Source organism: Euprymna scolopes, chromosome 9 (genome assembly GCF_053919585.1).
Source record: "Euprymna scolopes isolate OS-2025 chromosome 9, ASM5391958v1, whole genome shotgun sequence".
In the NCBI taxonomy this organism is placed as follows: Eukaryota; Metazoa; Mollusca; class Cephalopoda; order Sepiida; family Sepiolidae; genus Euprymna; species Euprymna scolopes.
Window position 1 is genome coordinate 14880486 of NC_136490.1, and position 20206 is coordinate 14900691.

General features: G+C 31.5%; 1 pseudogene; it reads right to left on the reverse strand.

Annotated features, from left to right (window-relative positions):
* Positions 1-19698: 19698 nt before the first annotated feature.
* On the reverse strand, positions 19699-19816 carry LOC145285078 (5S ribosomal RNA; annotated as a pseudogene).
* Positions 19817-20206: the final 390 nt, after the last annotated feature.

Genomic DNA, 20206 nt, shown 5'->3' on the forward strand with positions numbered 1-20206 from the left:
AGAGTTCTTTCGGCAAACAGGAATCCGATATTCTCGAATGTCAGAAATATTGCATAATATTCATCAATACCTGCAGTTTCATGGAAACACTAGAAATCTAGCCTGTAAGCCTAAAAGACTATCAAGCATGGCCACTCCCATCTGCAGGGCCCTAATACGTAACACTATCTTATTTGCATATGAGTGACAAGATTTCACGTTATTTTGCGAGATATGCCAACATATAATCAAGTAAGGCTGCCATTTTGCTTTTCTTTTTTTCACCTGTAAGCAGACCTTACATGCTAGCAAAACTCGTTCAGCAATTTGAGATCAGTTCCTTCTGCAGTATTATTAATTACTATAAGTGATGACAAGGCACTTTATTATATTAAGGATTTTGTTTTGTTTTTTTGTTTTTTTCTAGGAAGTCACCACATATCAAGGCTTGAAGGCCACTCGAGGATAAGGGTTAATGCATGTAAGGTGGCCAGTGAGACAATAGCACAATGATTACTAGTGGTGGAAATTCAGTAGAATTTTATTATTTAAGAGGACAGCTCAACAAAAACTTGTTTATATTGGACTTGAAGTAGTTGGTTGGAAAGTAGGCCAACGGTGCAGTGTTCCACAGGTGGGCAGTTTTAGGAAATAAGTTTTGTTCATGGAATTTGTGTTTAGATTTAGGCACAGAAAGTAGGGGAAATTGTTGATAGTTGTTGTAGCTAAATGAGTGTTGTGAAAGTTTTGCAGGAGGGACATAGATTGAAGCGCAGACGGTCACTTGCTATGAAAATAATGATAGAGCAGTGGACGACTCGCAGCATCTCTTCTGTGGGAAAGAGATGGCATCACTTGCTATGTTTCGAAGCCAGTTTTGAACTCTGTCAAAGCAGGATAACGTGCTCCGAGCAGCTCCTGCCCAAATGTGGCAATAAAAAGTATGTCTTTTGGATGCATTATTCATATCTAGAATGTGCTAATACATTTGTGCATATAGCAATCTTTGTATTAATAAAATTGTGTGTGTGTGTGCATCTCGTCTTTATGTGACTTACATATTGATTTTTTTAATCATTGTTTATTTCAGTGGTTCTCAACCTTTTTTTTACTCATGGACCCCTTTTCCCTTCTTTTTATCTTGGTGGGCCCTTCATAACTATTGGTCATAAGACAATCTTCTATTTTTCACTCATAAATTTTGAGGTTTTAATAATCAAAGAAATATTATATAATTAAGCTTTATTTTTTAAATGAAAACTAATTTAATGCAAATAAAGTATCCTATAATAATTATGATAATTTTGTTATGTTTTGTCTGTGGACCCCCAGAAATGGTCCATGTGGACCCCGGTTGAGAACCCCTGCTTTCTTTATTGAAATGAAAAACACAATGGTGTGAAGTACCAAATTGAACTTTTCAAAAATCCTATTTAAAAAAAAATATATTTTAGTTATGAAATAAAATTCACTACAATGCGTTTCTATGTCTCGTATACAAATCAGCAATTTTAGTTGTGTCTTAATAGTTGAAAAAAATAAATTGTTATGAAATGAATTTAGAAGCAGTTAAACTATCAAATAGAAATTTATTTTCTCAGTTGATTGAATGATTGAAAGTTTTAAAAGCTCTCTCTCTCTCTCTCTCTCTCTCTCTCTCTCTATATATATATATATATATATATATATATATATATATATATATACTATTATATAAAAGTCACTTTGTGTGCGTGTGAGAGTTCCTTCCTCATAGGCTCAGCTGCCATTTCAAAACCTTTCTTTCTTTTGCAAATTTCACACAAAGGTAATTTATATGTCTGGCAGTGTTCTTAGATGTTTTGTACAGAAATTCATCCAATAAGTATCGAAAATCGAAAAAAATCTCATAGATAAAAAAGAATTTTTATAGAGGAATATTTTATGTTAGACTAGTGTAACCTTGGCCGGTGTAATGTAAAATATTCCCCTGTATAATTTTTTTCTTTTTTATCTATAAAAGAAGAAAGATTATTTTTACGATCGTCAATCCAAAATATCAGCTGACATGATATTGTAAACAAACACAGACGGAATTTGATGAACGACATTATCATTATTACTTCGTATTTTTATGCGAATTAGTCCACTGCGCAAATTATTCCTCGTAATATATAATATTCACTAGAGGATTGATTCTATAATGATACATACACAATCTGCATAAATTAAAATATCATGCTTAAGCGTATTGTACGATTGGGCGATGCCAGGCGGCCAGCTAGTATATATATATATATATATATATATTAGAATTCCGTTTTCGATAATAAGGGTTGTTGCCTGATGAGGTTTCTAGTTAGTAAATACTAGTAGACCGAAACATGCTCATGACTGTGTAGCAACAAACTACTGCTTATGTAAAGACATATATATATATATATATATATATATATATGTATAAAGTGACCTTGTCTGTCTAAGGAACGGTCTATCAAACTCATCTGTCAATAGTTGACTTGAAATTTGATATATAGGGGATTTGAACCTGTGGAATAAATTCGATTTAGTTTTTAGCCGGTAAAAATAGCTGCTAAGGGGTCAAAATTGAAAAATTGTAACTTAGCAGATGTGAGTTGACTTAAGGTGCTCTTCTACCCACGCGCAAATATACATTTATACGTTTTACATTTTTTTTTTTTTTTGAGATGAGGTATAAATATATTGTTTTGATTGTTTGGACCATTATTGTCATCTTGGGTGTTATTCGCACAACGTTTCGGTCGATGAAACCTACACCCTTCATCGGGTGTTGAAAACATGTTTTTTTTTTCAACTAAGGAAAAGGGGTTAGCTCTGTATTGTAAGAAAGCTAACCCCTTTTCCTTAGTTGAAACAAAGACATGAAGTTTACACCTGGCAAAGATTGTAGGTTTCATCGACCGAAACGTTTTGCCAATAATACCCAAGATGAGAATAATTGTTCGAACAATCAAAACGATACAAAAATTATTTTTTGTTGTTGTTGTTGTTGTAATATGCATTACGACATTACGGCACAGTATAGATTGTAATGAATAATGCTGAACAGCTATATGTTTTGGTTTTGATTCTAGCTGATGGCACCCAAGTCATATTTTTTACTTTTGAAATCACTAATATATATTGGATACAATATAATAATCCAAAGGGAACTTACTTCATAATAATAAATACATAATAAATGCATAAAGTAAAATATCATATTTAAGTATATTTTATGACCAGGCATTGCCAGGCAATCACTTACTATATATTGGGCACAATATAATAATCAATATGGAATTGGCTCTATAATAATAAATATGAAATTTACATAAACTAAAATATCATATTTAAATGGATTTTACAGTCGAGCAACACCAGGTGGCATACTAATTTATATATAAAATTTCATCCTAATGTATATATTCATAGTCATCTAGTGAGAGACTGTTTCACTGTATCACAACTCTTCAGTGCAGCCAGACTAGCAGCCAGTCTTAGCCAAAGATTAAATCTACAACTGTCTAGTTGATAGTCAGCAGTCCTACCCTCTAACCCTGTGCCTGCAAACAATATGTTTAAAAGTCTATTTATATAAACATTTGCTAATTTTAAAGTTCTCGATTTGTTTGTTTATTTACAAAGAAGGAGCTTCACATTACACTAATTAAGCAGCAGGCAAAATCAATTATGACAGTGCTCTACCCAACAATGGGGCAGGCTTAAATATATACTAGCAAAAGTACCCGTCATTGACTGGGTTCAAAAACAGCCTACAGAAAATGAACTCTGATTTATGAAATTATGATAGGTTATGAAAAGGAAGGGTTGTAAAGAGATAGCTCCGAATTTGGGGGTATCAAAACCAAAGCAAAATATGATGAAAGTAAAAATAAAATAGATAAACCCCATAATTACCTGTTCACACTGAAACACTTATCACAATATTCTGTGGATCTATATTAAAAAACCTTGTCAAACTTTGTGACATATTTCCATTCTATGGAGGTCATGCGCGAACGAACACCCCATAATTTTATTATACCATATTTCTTCAAACTGAAACATAATTATCAAAGTATACTTACGCAGATAGATATGAAAAGTCTTTATTAAAGTTTGTGTCTATTTCCATTCTATGGAGGCCAGGCGTGAACGCAGACCCCACAATTTTATTATACCATTCCTATTTAAGTTAAAACATACTTATCAAAGTATTATTATGTACATTTATATCAAAAACACTTGTAAACGTTTTTTTTAAATTTTTTATTTCCATACTTTGTGGACCAGGCGTGTATGTAGACCCCACAATTTTAATGAATCATCATTGTGCCAGATCAAACATACCCATTCCTGTGTCTCGATACATCTTCTATCATTATATGTGATCAGTTTTCTATAATGATCAACCATGTAGGAACCTATTCGTGACCAGACACACACACAGACGTTCAGCTTTATATTATATATATATATATATATATATATATATATATATATATATATATATATATATATAGTTTTATAATTTCAGCTACACAAGGAATTGGAATACATTCTACTAAAGCATGATTGTCACAGCTGTTGAATTTCAAAAATCCATTCTGGACATGAGGGCACTTTAGAAAAACGATATGCAATAAAATTCTGTTTTAAACTTGGAAAAAATGTCACAGAAACGTTTGGAATGCTTCAGACTGCTTTTGGACTATTTTGCATGAATAAAGCATCAGTTTTTGAGTGGCATAAGAGATTCAAGGAAGGCAGGGTGTCTGTGAGAGATGATGAGATGTATGGGAGGAGTAAGGAAATCAGAACATAAGAGTTGATTGGCCAAATAAAGAATTTCATTGATAAAGACATGATGTGTCTATAGAGACAATAAGTGCACACAATTATTTGCAAGGAACTTAAGATGCGGAAGATTTGTGCGAATGTATCAGTCCACAACTCCATCCTTGTCACAATTTGACCAAGATGTGCATCAAAATAGTTCCTCACCCTCCCTATAGTCCAGACCTTGCTCTCTGTGACTTTTGGTTATTCCCTAAGCTCAAGGAAAACTTTAGAGGCTGTCATTATGAGACAGTTGAGGAGATGAAAGAGGATGTGACAAGGGCCATTGACATGCTCACAGGAGAGGACTTTCATGGGGTCTTCCAGAAGTTCTTGCAATGGTACAACAAGAGCATTGCAGCTGGAGGAGATTACTTCAAAGGGGAATAGAGTTTCATGTGTGTACTATCAATAAAAGTGTCCATACGAAAATAGTCTGGAAACTTATTGAAGGCAGCTTATAACTAGATGTATTCATCAGCCATTCAATCACTACAAATGTATTTTGAGTTCATTTGAAAAATTCATAAGGTAGGCCGAGGGTTTTCTCTCGGCTCCAAAGCTAAAGTCTCATTCATTATTGAGGTGGCCTGTTATCTGTTGGCTGAGGTATGTTTTTATGCGATTCTAGGAGATCCACTCTCTCAGCTTTTGCCTTTTCACCTTTTGAGAAAGGGTTAGTTCATTGCATATCATCTGAGGCGCCTCAGCTGGGGAATGCTGACAGGGCTGCCCAGGTATTTTTGCAGGCCAGACTGCTCTTTCTCTAGGGTGCTGGCTTTTCAAATCCCACTTCCTCCTGCCATGGAGAGAAATAAACATCAGCTAAACATTTCATTGCAAAATTCATAAGCTGTGATATATTTTTTAAAGCATTCTCCTTGCATAACTTTTATTTTTACTTGGGAGTCACCATTTATCAAAGTCCAAAGGCCATTCGAGGATAAAGGTTGATGAATACAAGGCGGTAGTGTAGCAATCACTAATGGTACAAATTGGGTAAAATTAATTTGCTTATTTATGAGAACGGCTCAACAAAAACTTGTTTACATTGGATTTGAAGGCTATCTTTGTTGTATTCAACCGGGAAGCAGGCCAGCAGAACAGTGTTCTACAGGAAGGCAGTTTTAGGAAAGGAGCTGTGTTCATGGAATCTGCGTTTAGATTAAGCCACAGATAGAGAGTGGGGTAGTCATATATAGTGGTTGTATCTAGTCAAGTGTTTTTTGTGAAAGTTTGGCAAGGAGGCACCACAGATTGGAGCTCAGACGAGCACTTACAATGAAAATAGCGATAGAGCAGAGACAGGTTCTTCTGTGGGAAAGAGATTACAGGGAAGAGGGCATCACGCACTAGGTTTCGAAGTTGGTTTTGAACTCTACCAAGGCAGGATAGGTCACTCTGTGCAGCTCCTACTCGGAAGTGACAACACTACTCCATTTCAGGGTGTACCTGGCTCTTATACAAATATCATCGTCTTTCTTCTTATTATTATACTTACTAGGAGTTTTCATGCAGGTCATCATCAAAGATTTCTGTCAACAACCTGCAGTATTCTCTTGATTTATAATGCAGAATATTTAGCATTTGTATTTAGCATTGACTCAACGGAATAGTTAATTGTAGATATAGACCGCTTCATACCTTTAAAAAAAATTCCAGCAAGAACCTAACAGCCAGCTGTGGTTCTCCCCAGAATGTACTACTGCCATTGCGCACAGAAATCACTTTTTCCATTGGTTCCAACGTAATAGATATACTGAGACTAAAGCACTTTCAGGACTGCCAAAGAGTAATAAAGAATACGAGAAGTGTATACTCAGTCTGTTAAGTCCAAAGTAACTGAGCAGCGGATTGGTTCACACCAGTTTTGGCAAATAGCCAGCAGGGTTCTGAACTATGCTCTATCCAATCATCATTAATGGACCTAAGATAATCTTGTAAGTATCAGACAAAGTCAAACTCTTTGCCAAGAACTTTACAGCTAATTCTACCCTATGCAATAAAGACTGCCAACCCCTGTATTTCCTCCTATATCTGAAAACACTCTATGCAACATACAAATATCTGTGCATGATGTTTCTAAGTTAATCAAAAACCTTGATTCCAGTAAAGCAACTGGCCCTGACGGCATTCCAATTATAGTGTTGAAAAAGCTTTAACCAGAACTAGGTCCCATATTTACAAAGATGTTTAAGCGTTGTCTTAAGGAGAATTCCTCCCCAACACCCTGGAAATCCTTATAAGAATGCCCCGTATTTGGGTGATCGGTCAACTCCCTCTCATTACAGACCAATAAGTCTCCTGTGTGTCATGAGTAAGTTGCTGGAATCTGTGTTAAATAGAGAAGTAGTCAGTGACATGCAATATGGTTTCGGTTCTGCTAGATCTACAACAGATATGCTAACGGTGATAACTTGTAGGATTAGCGAATCTCTCAACAGAGGCTTCCTTTTTAGGGCAATAGCTCTTGACATATCAAAGGCCTTTGATAGGGTATGGCATAAAGGTCTACTCCACAAAATCTCCAGCTACGATATAGCTGGAAATGTCTTCTCAATTATTAAATTATTTTTCTCTGATAGGTTCATAAGAGTAGTAGTTGATGGGCAGAAATCAGGAGCTCCCAGTATTAATGCTGGAGTCCTTCAATGGTCTATCCTAGGTCCAACTCTCTTCCTGATCTACATCAATGATCTTCCAAATCACACCCTAAGATCATTCATAGACATTTATGCTAATGACACTACCATATATAGCACACTTCAAAGGGGGTAAATGACCAAGTTCTCACTGATTCTCTCTCCTCTGATCTTGAGCATGTGGTACAATGGGGAAAGAGGTGGCTGGTTGCTTTTAATGCATTTAAAACCAAGCTTTTATCTTTACATTATCAACACTCTGATCCCCATCAATTGAAATGAATGGCTCTTGTCTTGAGGAGGCTCCACATTTTGACAAGCTTCTAGGTCTGACCTTTACTCCTGATCTGAAATGGAACACGTACATCAAATCCATTGCTAAGGTTGCTGGGAAAATGGTGGGATCGGTCTACTACTCCAGTAGATATGTTGCTGCTGATATAATTCTTTACTTGTGTAAGAGCAAAGTATGTCAAATGATGGAATACTGTTGCCATATTTGGGCAGGAACTACTAGAAGTAGCTTATCCTGCCTTGACAGAGTTCAAAATAGACTTCATAGGGATGCTCTTTTTTCTTCCCTGCAACCTATTTCCCACAGAAAAGACGTTGTGAGTCTCTGCTTTATCGTTATTTTCATGACAAGTGCTCATCGGAGCTCAAATCTATGATCCCCCTCTTGCCAAACTTTCTCAAAAAACACTCGTTTAGCTGAAACCACAATTAATAATTTCCCCCATCCTTTATCTGTGCCTAAATCAAAACGTAGATTCCATGAACAAAGCTTCTTTCTTAGAACTGCACGTCTGTGGAACTCTTCTATTTCTCTGCTTCCCTGCTGACTACATTATGGTCATCTTCAAGTCCAACGTAACCAAGTTCTTAATGAACCGTCCCCTTAAGTAATCCAATTTACAAAATTTCCACTACTAACGATTACTACGATATTGTCCCATTGACTACTGTACACTCATTAACCATTATCCTCGAGTGGCCTCCAGTGGCTCTTTTGTAAAAAAAAAAAAAAAAAAAAAAAAAAGAAGTACCATTTTTTTTAAGTCTTTGGTATGACTCAACTAAGAATTGAACCCCAGTCGCCTGCCTCATTAGCGAACACTCTTAGGGACTTTTTTGCCTCAGCACCAAAGTCAACAGAGTCTAGGCCACTTTTGGCATGGCCTTTTCCCGTTGCTTGCGGTATGTTGCTAGTCTTGTGCAGTTCTAGGGGGTCCACCCACCCAGGCTTTACCTTCTCTCTTTGAGAAGGGATTAGTTTATTGCTATTCGCCTAAAGCACTCATACTGGGAAATGCCGATGGGGCTGCCTGGGCATTTTTTGTAGGTCAGAGTGCTCCTCCTCTATGGCACTGACACTTCCACTCTACTTTCCGACCCTTGTGTCACATCTTCTTGCTGTTCGGATAGAGGTAAATACCAGCTAACACTCTCCTCATTATGTCAAATGATATTTTTTATTAAAAAGATAGAATGCAAAAATAAAAAATAAGTATCGTATTACGTACTTGCAAAATGATGTGAGTTATATAAGTTGAAAAAAAAAAAAATCGATTTGGATAAAAATAAAATAAATAATAAATGTTTATATTTATAACACGAATAAAAATAATTGTTGAAAAACTAATGTAAAAAAAAAACAACAAAACAGGAAAAGAAATAAGAATGATGTTCTGAATCATTCAACAGATCCCAGATTCGTTCCCTTAAAATGTAGATCGTTGAGTGTTTCCATTGTTACATATTTAAACGAGTCCTTAAACAAAGGATTTTCTCAGAATCATGTGATTCTTAAGAAACACCCTCCTTTTTTTTATAATTCTTTAAATATTCGCAATGTTTTTATAAAAATCAAAAGGATCATAAACTCCACAGAATTTATCAATATGATAATATAATAATTTGCTGTACCAATTCGGCATTGCCCGGGATTTCTTTTACTTTCATTTTTTTTTTTTTTTTTTTAATTATTTTAAAAACAAAAGTAATATGTATATTTGGATTTTTGGACTTCTGTTTTTATCTTGAGTGTTATTTTCACAACGTTGTGGTCGATGTAACCTCCGACCTTCTTCAGGTGTATTTTATCGAACTTGGACATCTTTTTGTCGAGTCGTGGCATACTTGGGTAAAATTCACTTGTAAGTTACACCCTAACACGACACTATTGATAGCCATATTATTTGAATTCTTTAAACTACTCCTCTCATCTTGAGTGTTATTTTCACAATGTTTCGGTCGATGTAACCTCCGATCTTCTTTAAGTGTATCTTGTAAACGCAGTGAAAATAACACTGAAGCTGAGAATAGTCGTATGAATAATCAATCCTTCGTTCAGAAACAAAAGAACTATGTCATAGTATATGGATTCCTCGGACTACTGTTCTCATCTTAATTGCCGTTTTTACAACGTTCCGGTCAAACTCGAGAATCTAAACTGAATTTTGGACGGAACCTTTTATTTAATTGACGGGAGTAGCATGTTCGCGTTCTATCAACCATGACTGGCTAGAAGTCATAAGTATTTCTCATAAGTCGCCCACATTGAAGATTAAACCTTGAATGTCACTTTTAGAACTGAATTTTTCCAAGCACTCTAACCACTGAGCCACGGGTCCTTGCGGACAAATCTAGTACAAATTTTAGGAGTGTAAAACCTATTTTATTTCTACCCTCATGAATTAAATAAATGGTTCCGATCAAAATTGCATGCAGATTCCTGTGTTCGACAAAAAGATTCTCGAGTTCAACAAGATACACTTGTAGAAAATCGGAGGTTACATCGGCCGAAATGTTGTGGAAATGATACTGAAGATAAGCACAGAAGTTTGAAAAATCCAAATAATACAGGTTTCTTTTTTTTTTTAAATCATTTGGTCAAAAAAAAAAAAAATCCAAATAATACAGGTTTCTTTTTTTTTTTAAATCATTTGGTCAAAAAAAAAATCCAAATAATACAGGTTTCTTTTTTTTTTTTAAAATCATTTGGTCAAAAAAAAAAAATCCAAATAATACAGGTTTCTTTTTTTTTTAAATCATTTGGTCAAAAAAAAAAATCCAAATAATACAGGTTTCTTTTTTTTTTTTAAATTATTTGGTCAAAAAAAAAATCCAAATAATACAGGTTTCTTTTTTTTTTTTAAATCATTTGGTAAAAAAAAAAAAAAATCCAAATAATACAGGTTTCTTTTTTTTTTTAAATCATTTGGTCAAAAAAAAAAAAAAATTCATGCTAAAAAAAATGTAGAGTTGATACAGAAAATCCTCATCTCAAAAGTTCAGAAACAAAACTCTGAGAGTTAAATTATTTCTTTATCGTTTGGTCTTTAAGTTATTAATTGAACCAAACTGCTATCAAACTATAATTAATTTTCTTGAAGTAAAATTGATTAAATCTCTGCAAAAATTCGAAAATTTTTAATTTTTTTAATATATGAGGATTTGCTAAGAATTTTATAATCGAAAATTACTTTCAATTCAACAATTTAAATGCTTCTAAATTACTTCCAAATTTCAAAGAGTGGCAAAGTAATTATTATTTTTTTTAAATTTAAAAAAAAAAGATTAAGATAGCTGACTTGGTAAAAAACGGAAAAGCATTCTGGTAGATTTAATTTTGTTATTAAATTATTTTTTAGATAGGATTTTAAAAAAGTTCACTAGTGCTATTAAATGTACAGTTAATTGATATACTTTCTATTATAAACGTGTATTATTATTTCCATATGTTGTAAATAATATTTAGGAAACTAAATTTATTAAAATATTGGGTTCAACTTATTTTGAATGAACACATTAATAATCAATTTTAGTCTGTTGATTTTTATAACAAAGCTTTTTCTCTGAATTAGGATATATATATATATATATATATATATATATATATATATATATATATATATATATATATATATATTATATTATATTATATTATATTATATTTCTGTAGAAATCTATTTTCTTATAATATATACCAATCCTTATTTAAGAAGCTCAATATAATTACAGAGCAATATAGTGAATAAATGACAAAAACTATATCTCAAAATTCATGATGTTGGCCATCTTATAATTTATTCCTTTGATTCAGTTGACATTTACAATTCTTGATTTAAAATGACGTAATGGAAACATATTAAAAGATATTTACAGCTTCTCTTTCAATTTTCGGATTTTAATCATGTCAAATCACACTATTTCCTTTTGACGGATTGATTGTTGCTATTTCTTCTGATGAGTTAAGGGCATAATAGATTCACTGATATAATAATCAAGTGATTCATTTTGCGCTATGAAACAGATACTGTCAAGAATTGTAAATGTCAACTGAATTAAAGGAATAAATTATAAGATGGTCAACATCATGAATTTTGGAATATAGTTTTTTGTCATTCATTCTCTATATTGCTCTGTAATTACATTGAGCTTCTTAAATAAGGATTGGTATATATTATAAGAAAATAGATTTCTACAGAAATATATATATAAATATATATATATATATATATATATATATCCCCATAAACCGTTATAAGGAGATATAATGTTTTGTATGGCTTTTCAATATTTACTTCAACAGTACTCAATACATGAGTAGAGCTATGTATATAAGTTATGGAAATATATTTATGGCAGTTAAGCTATCCATGTTTCAGTTCCATAGGGAATTGTCAGGTTATTTTTACCTCTGTGTAGCTTAATTGCCATAAATATATTTTTATAACTTATATACATGCGTATGTTTATGTATTCGCGTGTGTAACTGCGATATAATTATGTCTTCGGATCTTAACGTTAAATTTCTTTCAAAAATGAATTTAAAAAAAAAATGGAAAAAATTTGGGACATGTGCATGCGAGTATTGTTTTTTCTAAATAATTCACTTTTTGTAATTAAACAAAAATACTCGAGCTGAGATCCAAAACCTAAAGACAGTGAATCAAGTACGATAACCATTAAGCCAATTTGCCACTATCTTTAAATAGTGTTTTCACACCTACTTATTCTTAACATAAGGAAGCTGTCATGTGACCGATTCGTGCATGCACAGTCGTGAAACAGTTGACAAACAGATAAAAACCGATGACCCTTAAGTACCAATTTTGTATTTTTAACTCTTTAGCAGCTTTTTTTTTTTGGGGGGGGGGTGAAAACCAATTAAAAAGTTTTCCACATGTCTGAATACCCTAAATACCAAATTTCAAGTTTGTAGATAAAATTTCGTTGAGTATATAGGTTGAGAAGTGTACTCACCCACATTCTCACTTTTATAGATATTTAGAATAATTTATCTCTATTCATTATGTATAGATTGATATAAATCGCATGTTATTTTGAGATTGCATAATAATTATTATCTCATCACAAGCCTGACTACAGTTGTCGGTCTATAAAGCTAGAAATAAACAAACACTACTTATTGTAACCCTCTTTGTGTCCACAAGGGAGGTCACAGCTATCTTTAAAATAATTTATGACCAATAGTTTAATTTGTTTTTCTTTTTTCTAAACAAATTTTTTAAAAGTTAAATCTAAAGAATTCATCATTTACTGAACGTACATATTCTCAACTAACCTGACAAGCAGTAAGGTCCCACCCCTTCACTGCTGAGGTCTCCTGATGCCGAAAAGCTTTCTATTTTCATAGTTTCTTCCCTCGAACTGTTAGACTATGGAATTTCTTCCTTGTTTCTTGCGTACTTGACTGTACTAATCTACAGAAGTTTAAATGTAATGTAAACAGACATCTTGTTGCCTAACTCCCTACAGTCCATTGTTCCCAACGTCCAAGTGGTAATATGCCTTGTTTGGAGCGAAAAAGAGTAAAAAATAAAAATATATTTTTCAATTAAAGTTTTAGAAAAATCATATAGTGAAAATATATTACTTAAAAAGCTATAAAAGTTTGCCGTTTATTAATTTCAAATTGATAACGTGTAACGTTTATTGATTTCAAATTGATAACGTGTAACGTTTATTGATTTCAAATTGAAAAATGTTACACAATTCTTTAAAATCTGAAATATTTAGTTGATGATGTAATACTACATATTTTAGCTTGAAACCATTCGAAAAGTCTTACGTCTAATTTCGTGTTTTCTAGTTTCATGTTCAATAATTTAGTGTTAAATCAAGCACACATCAAATTAAAAAAAGTACTATATTAAAAGATATTTTCTTTTAATAATCAAAATAAATAAATAAAACCAAGAAATAACTTTTATTTAAATGTGAAACGTGTCTTTCTTCTACAGAGCATAGTAGAAAAAACACACACACGCACACACAAAACAAATATAGAAAATACAAGATTATTAAAGTTGTTTCAATGGGAAAAATGAGTTTTTAAAGTTATTTTGAGAACCTCTTCATGTATATAAAAAAAAAAAACCCTAAAAAAACGATAATACTGAATTTTATTTAGATGTTGCTTTTTATAATTCGACACTGTAAAAATATTCAATAGAAAATCCGTTTCTTTAAAAGTGCCATAAATAATGCAGATGAGTTCGGCTTTGGATTCTTTCCAAAAATATCTCATGACAACTTCCGATAACTTTCCGTTCAAACGGAAGACGCAAGGAAAAGATGTGTGTGTGTGTGTATGTGTGTGTGTGTGTGTGTGTGTGTGTATATATATATATATATATATATATATATATATAATAAAGAAACGCAATTTTCGAACGATTTTTCCCGAACATTTTTTATTGTTTCTAATTTCATTTTCTTTTATGCATCAATAAAATTACAAAACAACTTTGAGTGTGTCTGTTTTTCTTGTTACTATGTAACTTACACATTCAATTAATATTTTATTTATTTACTCGAATATTTATTGAAACCAAAAATATGGAAAAGCACTGAATAAAATGAAATTTAAAAACACTATTTAAAAAAATTTAATGTCAGAGTTATATATATATATATATATATATATATATATATATATATATATATATATATATAAATATATATATATATATGTTAAAACGGATAAAGTTAAAACCCGTTTATCTAGAATGAGTGTTTTATGTCAAATTGATGACTGAATACGGTTAAATTTCTGTGTCCATTTTTGCATTAAATACTAATCTCTATTAATCCCTAACTGAGCATCAAACGGATACAATAATACTTGGTTCGCTGCACCTTATCATAACAAAGTTCCATATAAAATTTCAGCCAAATCGGCCGAGTAGTTTCCGAGAAAAAGTGAAATAGGTAGAAAAGGAGAAATTACATTCTCTGAGGCTAAGAAAGTTTAAGAGATGGAAATGCCCTATACACTGAAATAGGATATGACGTCTGATAATTAGAAAAGAAATTATTTTTCTTTTTAAACCCCGCATCTTGCTGAATAAATAAAGCTATCTTTTAATCTTATGTAATCTTTTTGTTTTCTGTTCTTTTTTCCGGGTTAAAATCTATAAATAGTCATAAAGCAGGCAAAATAAAAATTAGTTACGCAAGTTCAACCATTATACTAAAAAAATGTGCGACACATTAAACTCCCAGACATATTGTGAAGCCGTGGTGGGGAGGGGGTCCCTCGCCTCCAAAGCCAACAGGGTCTAATTCATTGTTGAAATGGGTTTTTTTATCGATTGGCTGAGATATGTCTGACTTTGGTTCTGTGTAGTTCTAGGAGGTCCACCCTCCCAGGCTTTGGCTTCTCCCTTTGAGAAGGTGCTCTTACCGGGGAATACCGATAGGGCTACCCAGGTAGTTTTTTTTTTTTGCAGGCCAGAGTGCTCTTCTAGGACGTGGCTTTTTAAATCTCACTTTCCGACCCTTGTGTCACATCATCCCGCCGTGGAAGGGAGATAAATAATAATTAATAATAATAATGATCAGAAAATGTTTCCATTTTTGGTAGAAGAAAAATATTGTTTCCGAAAAGAAATTCCTTATTTATAAAAAAAAATGATGAGTCAGCAATTTACTTTTTTATTTCATTATAACAAAGCAAACAAAAAAATTTAACCAATTTGACTGTTAGCAATTAAAAATTTATTTGAATAAATATATTTTATAAAAAAAAAATTGATAGAGAAAATAATTTTTTTTTTTTACAAAAAAGTATTAAGAATGGATTGCATTGATAGGAACATTTGTCATCGAATAAGAGGGGGTGGGTGAGAAGGCCTGGTACTTAACACAAGACAAAGAAATGTTGAATTAGATTTTTTTTTGTGTGAATTCAGAAATAATTACAACTTTAAATAGAAGAAATTAAGATAAAAACGATAATTATATATGAATAAGTGAATGAACTCGACAATTACTGTTGCTCGAATGTTTTGTAACAAAGGAATTGGAAAATATTTTCACGATGAGGTAACCATGCATAATTTACAATGAGCCAATTCCACAAGTTTCACTTTCGTTTTCGTTTCTACTTTCACTTTCACTTTCAGAATAAAATAGCTGATTTCTTTCTAAAAGTGTAGAATGAAAAGTAGAACTTAGATTTGCCGACTTAGCTCATCTTAAATTATGCAAGGTTACCTCATCATCAGAATTTCTTGGAATTCCTTTGCTACTCAATATTAGACCAAATGTAGTTGAAGGTTTTGTTTTGTTTAAGTAAATAAGGAATATGTTTATTCATGTTTTTATAAACATTTCAGAAAAAACTATATAAAAATGCAATTACATTTCAACTTTAAAAAGCAAATAAAATTGATTTAAAATCTCGCCAGTTAAAACTATTTTAAAACAGTCTTAAAGCAATTTTAAATAATCGTTTAAAAGTAAATAATCCTGTTTAATATAACACAAAATAATAATAATAATAATAATAATGATAATGATAATAATAATAAAAACAATATTGTTTAAATACTTTACAAACTTTTTTAATACCGGTATGAAATTTTCCAGAAATAAAATAAAAACCTCAAAATATAACAAATTAAAACATTAAAAAAAAAAATACATTTATAAAGCCAATATCAGTGTCACAGATTTTTTATTCAAAAGATGAAAAATGAAAATTTTTCAGTTTTTCCATTATTTGAAGAGAAAAAGAGAAAAAATGTTGTTTTTTTTTTTAAATAAATCTTTAGTACCAAAATTGGATTCATAAATGTTCTCAATTGATTTTCAATTCTCTGGTGACTTTAAAATATAAAAATAGTGATCTATTAAGAAAAAATTAAATTAAAATCCTATAAATAAAATAAAACCTTTAAAATACACAAACTTAAATTAGAATTCATAAAATAATATTATTAAAATTAAATTAAAATCCTATAAATAAAATAAAACCTTTAAAATACACAAACTTAAATTAGAATTCATAAAATAATATTATTAAAATTAAATTAAAATCCTATAAATAAAATAAAACCTTTAAAATACACAAACTTAAATTAGAATTCATAAACTAATATTCAAAATCATTTACTTCAAATATTTGCTAAAGAAATGCATGACGAGTCTTGTTTTCCTTATTACACCTCTCTCAATTTTTTAACAGACATATTTTAAAAAATGTAATAAAATATTTTTAAATGTTTACTATTTCTTTTAATAAACGTGATAATTATTTTTGGTAATCAACAAAATATAAACTATTAAAAAAGTTAACAAAAATATATTATAAAAAAATCTTTAAAAATTAAACAAAAATGCTTATAGGAATATCCTATGAATAAAATAAAACCTTTATAATACATAAAATGAAATCCAAATCTATGAACTAGTACTGAAAATCATCGATGATTTAAAACTTTACTTTAAAAATTCAATAAAATAAAGAAACGCATTGCCTGTTTTTGTTTCTTTTATTATCACCTCTCCAAATTCATTAACACACTGATATGTACACATGTTAAAAAATAGTAATAATTTTTTTAATAAACGTGATACTTATTTTGGTAATTAATAAAATGAAAGATGAACAAATATGAAATGAAAACTAATTCAACACATTGAATTATAGACATAGTCAAAACAAAAAGTAATAAAATATTTATAAAATTTTATTGTTTTCTTAATAAATGTGATAATTATTTTGGTAATCATTTAAAATTAACAAGAATATATTTAAAAATCTGTAAAAAAAAGGAGTAGTAATTCTAATTAAAAAGTGTTTCTATTAACACATTAAATTGTGCGCATATTTAAAAAAAAAAAAACTAACAATATTTATAAAAATTTTATTGTTTGTTTTTCTTTTTCTTAATGTACGTAATAATTATTTTGGTAATCATTAAAATATAAAATACTAACTATTAGAAAAATGAACAAAAATATATTGTAAAAATTCTTTAGAAATAAAAATATATATGTAGTAAGTCTTTCTGTTATCAGTAGAAAAGTGAAATCAGTTGAGAATTAATAGACTCTCAAATTTCATTGACAAAATACAGTGTTGCTAACTGCTGCGTTTGTGCCTGTGTGCTCATCAATGCAATACGAAATGCTTGCAACAGTAGCAGTAGTGAATGACATTCCTAAAAGTGGAATCATTCTGCCATATTCCTCTGCATTTCTACAGACAATTGGCCGGTTGTAACGAGTCATATGGTTAAAAAAAAAAAAAACTCTGCAAGGAAAGGAAGGGTAAAGTCGATAAACCGGCAGCAAGTGAGACGCGTAAACTGCGACATGGAAAATAAATGCTGAAGGGTTCTACTTACCATCTTGCAGGAAATGAAGAGAACAAGTTGCTCCATGATTTAGACAAAATATTGGTTTTATTGGAACTAAGCTGTGCAAATAAATAAAAGCCCGGGGGTAGGGAAGGGATGTCGATTTGAATTGTAACTTTTTTTAAGGCAGAAGTCTGTATTTGTGCTCTGATTCTTTGTGATGGTGAATAAGTAATGGTCACATTGAAAAGGGTTTTTTAACAATTCTTAAAATGGAGCCTCCTCTGTCTTTTTTTAAATTCTTTTTTCTTTTTTTCTTTATTCTATCCTTTCCGGGAATGGTCAACTCATCAGTGGAACTTGGAATTAAGTTGATACTCACTAACCAGGAGGGGAAAAAAAGACAGAGGAGGCCCAAAGAGTCCCTCCCTCCATCCCCTAAAAATGTGACTAGCGCACACTGGCTTGAAACCAGAATGGAGATGCCATTGCTGAAACTGCTGGAGAAGTGAGTAGGAGGAACAACGTGGAGGGTAGGAGGAGAGTTAAGAATGAGAGGAGAGAATGGAATGTGCGAGGTGTGATGAAGAGAAGATGGGGAAAGGAATAAAGAAAGAGTGGGAGGGGAGATAGGGATAGGAGAAGAACTTCATTGAAAGAAAGAGGAAGATATTGAATGATGAATAAGTAATGATCTTCATCAATGAAATAAGATGCTAAAATATAAGGAAAGGATGTGAGGATAAGAAAAATATAAGAAAAAGATGTGAGAATAAGATTGGTTAAAAAGAGTACGACGGTGATAGGTGGAAGAAAATAATAAGAATGACACAGACACAAAAAGCTAAAGTTTAGGGAGAGTAATATGAAAATGGAAAGAAAGTAAAAGTTATAATAAAATTAAAGAAATGAAAGCGTAGAAATCATTATAGAGTGTGTAGGTATTTACACCAGTGAAAAGGTGAAGAGAGAAAAAGTATGAAAAAAGAGAGGAAGGAAGAGAATAAAAATGAAGAAAGAATTAGACAATGTAAGCAAAGATAAGGAAAAGAAATGGTGAAAATTGAAGAAAATAGATAAAGAAGTTAATGAGGGAGAGTAAAGATGAGAGAGAGAGAGAGAGAGAGAGCGCAAGGATGAGAGAGAGAGAGCAAGGTGAAGTCGAAGGAGAGCAAGGATGAAAATGAGGGAGAGCAAGGATGAAAACGAGGAAGAGCAAAGATGAAGGGAATATGGAAGAAAGATTAAAGAAAAGAGAATAAAAAGGAAAAAAAGAGCAAGGATAAGAGAAATGAAGATTAGAGAGAAACAAGAAAAAATAGAATGAAAGGGAGAGCAAGGAGGTTAAAACAGAAAGAGTAGAATGAAAGTAAAGCAAAAATGGAAAAAGAAGAATAAGGACTGGAAAAAATTCTTTTTTTAAAAAGATGAGGAAAAAGAGAGCAAGGATGAGAGCAAAGATGAGGCGAATTTTTTTAATGGCAATCAACCTAGTTGAGTTGAACCTGCTTCCTCCAAATTAAATTCACAAGCAGTATCCAGTCACATGTATATTTCAGTCAACGAAGATAACAACATTATTTTTTTGTAGTTATTGCAAGGAGGTGTCAAGATCTTCCTACATACAGCGCCTGGTATTCCCCAAATGGTCACCCATCTTGTACTGACCAGGCTCAACGTTGCTTAACTTTGGTGATCTAATGGGAACCGGTGTGTCAACATGATTATGCCATAAATGAGGGGGAAATAGGCAGAGGGGAGAGAGGATGAATGAAGAAAAAGGGAAATTGGGATTAGGAAAATATTGTAAAAAAAATTAAAAAAAAAACAAAAAAAAACAAGGATGAGTAAAATTTTTGAAAAGAATAAAAAAAAAAGATGAAAAAAAAAAAATAAAAGGAAAATAAGGATTTGGTAACAAAAAAAAATGATTAGTTGTTTTGTTTTATGGCATATCAACCCTTTCCCGTTATCTAATTATTTTTATTTTATTTTTTCGGTTATTTAAAAGATAATGATGAAAAGTTCAAGGCTGGAAAAGAGGGAATGCCAGGGTAAAGGAAACACATAAGAAAGAAAGATTACAGAAGTGAAAAAAGAATAGCAAGAATGAAAGAAATAAGGAAA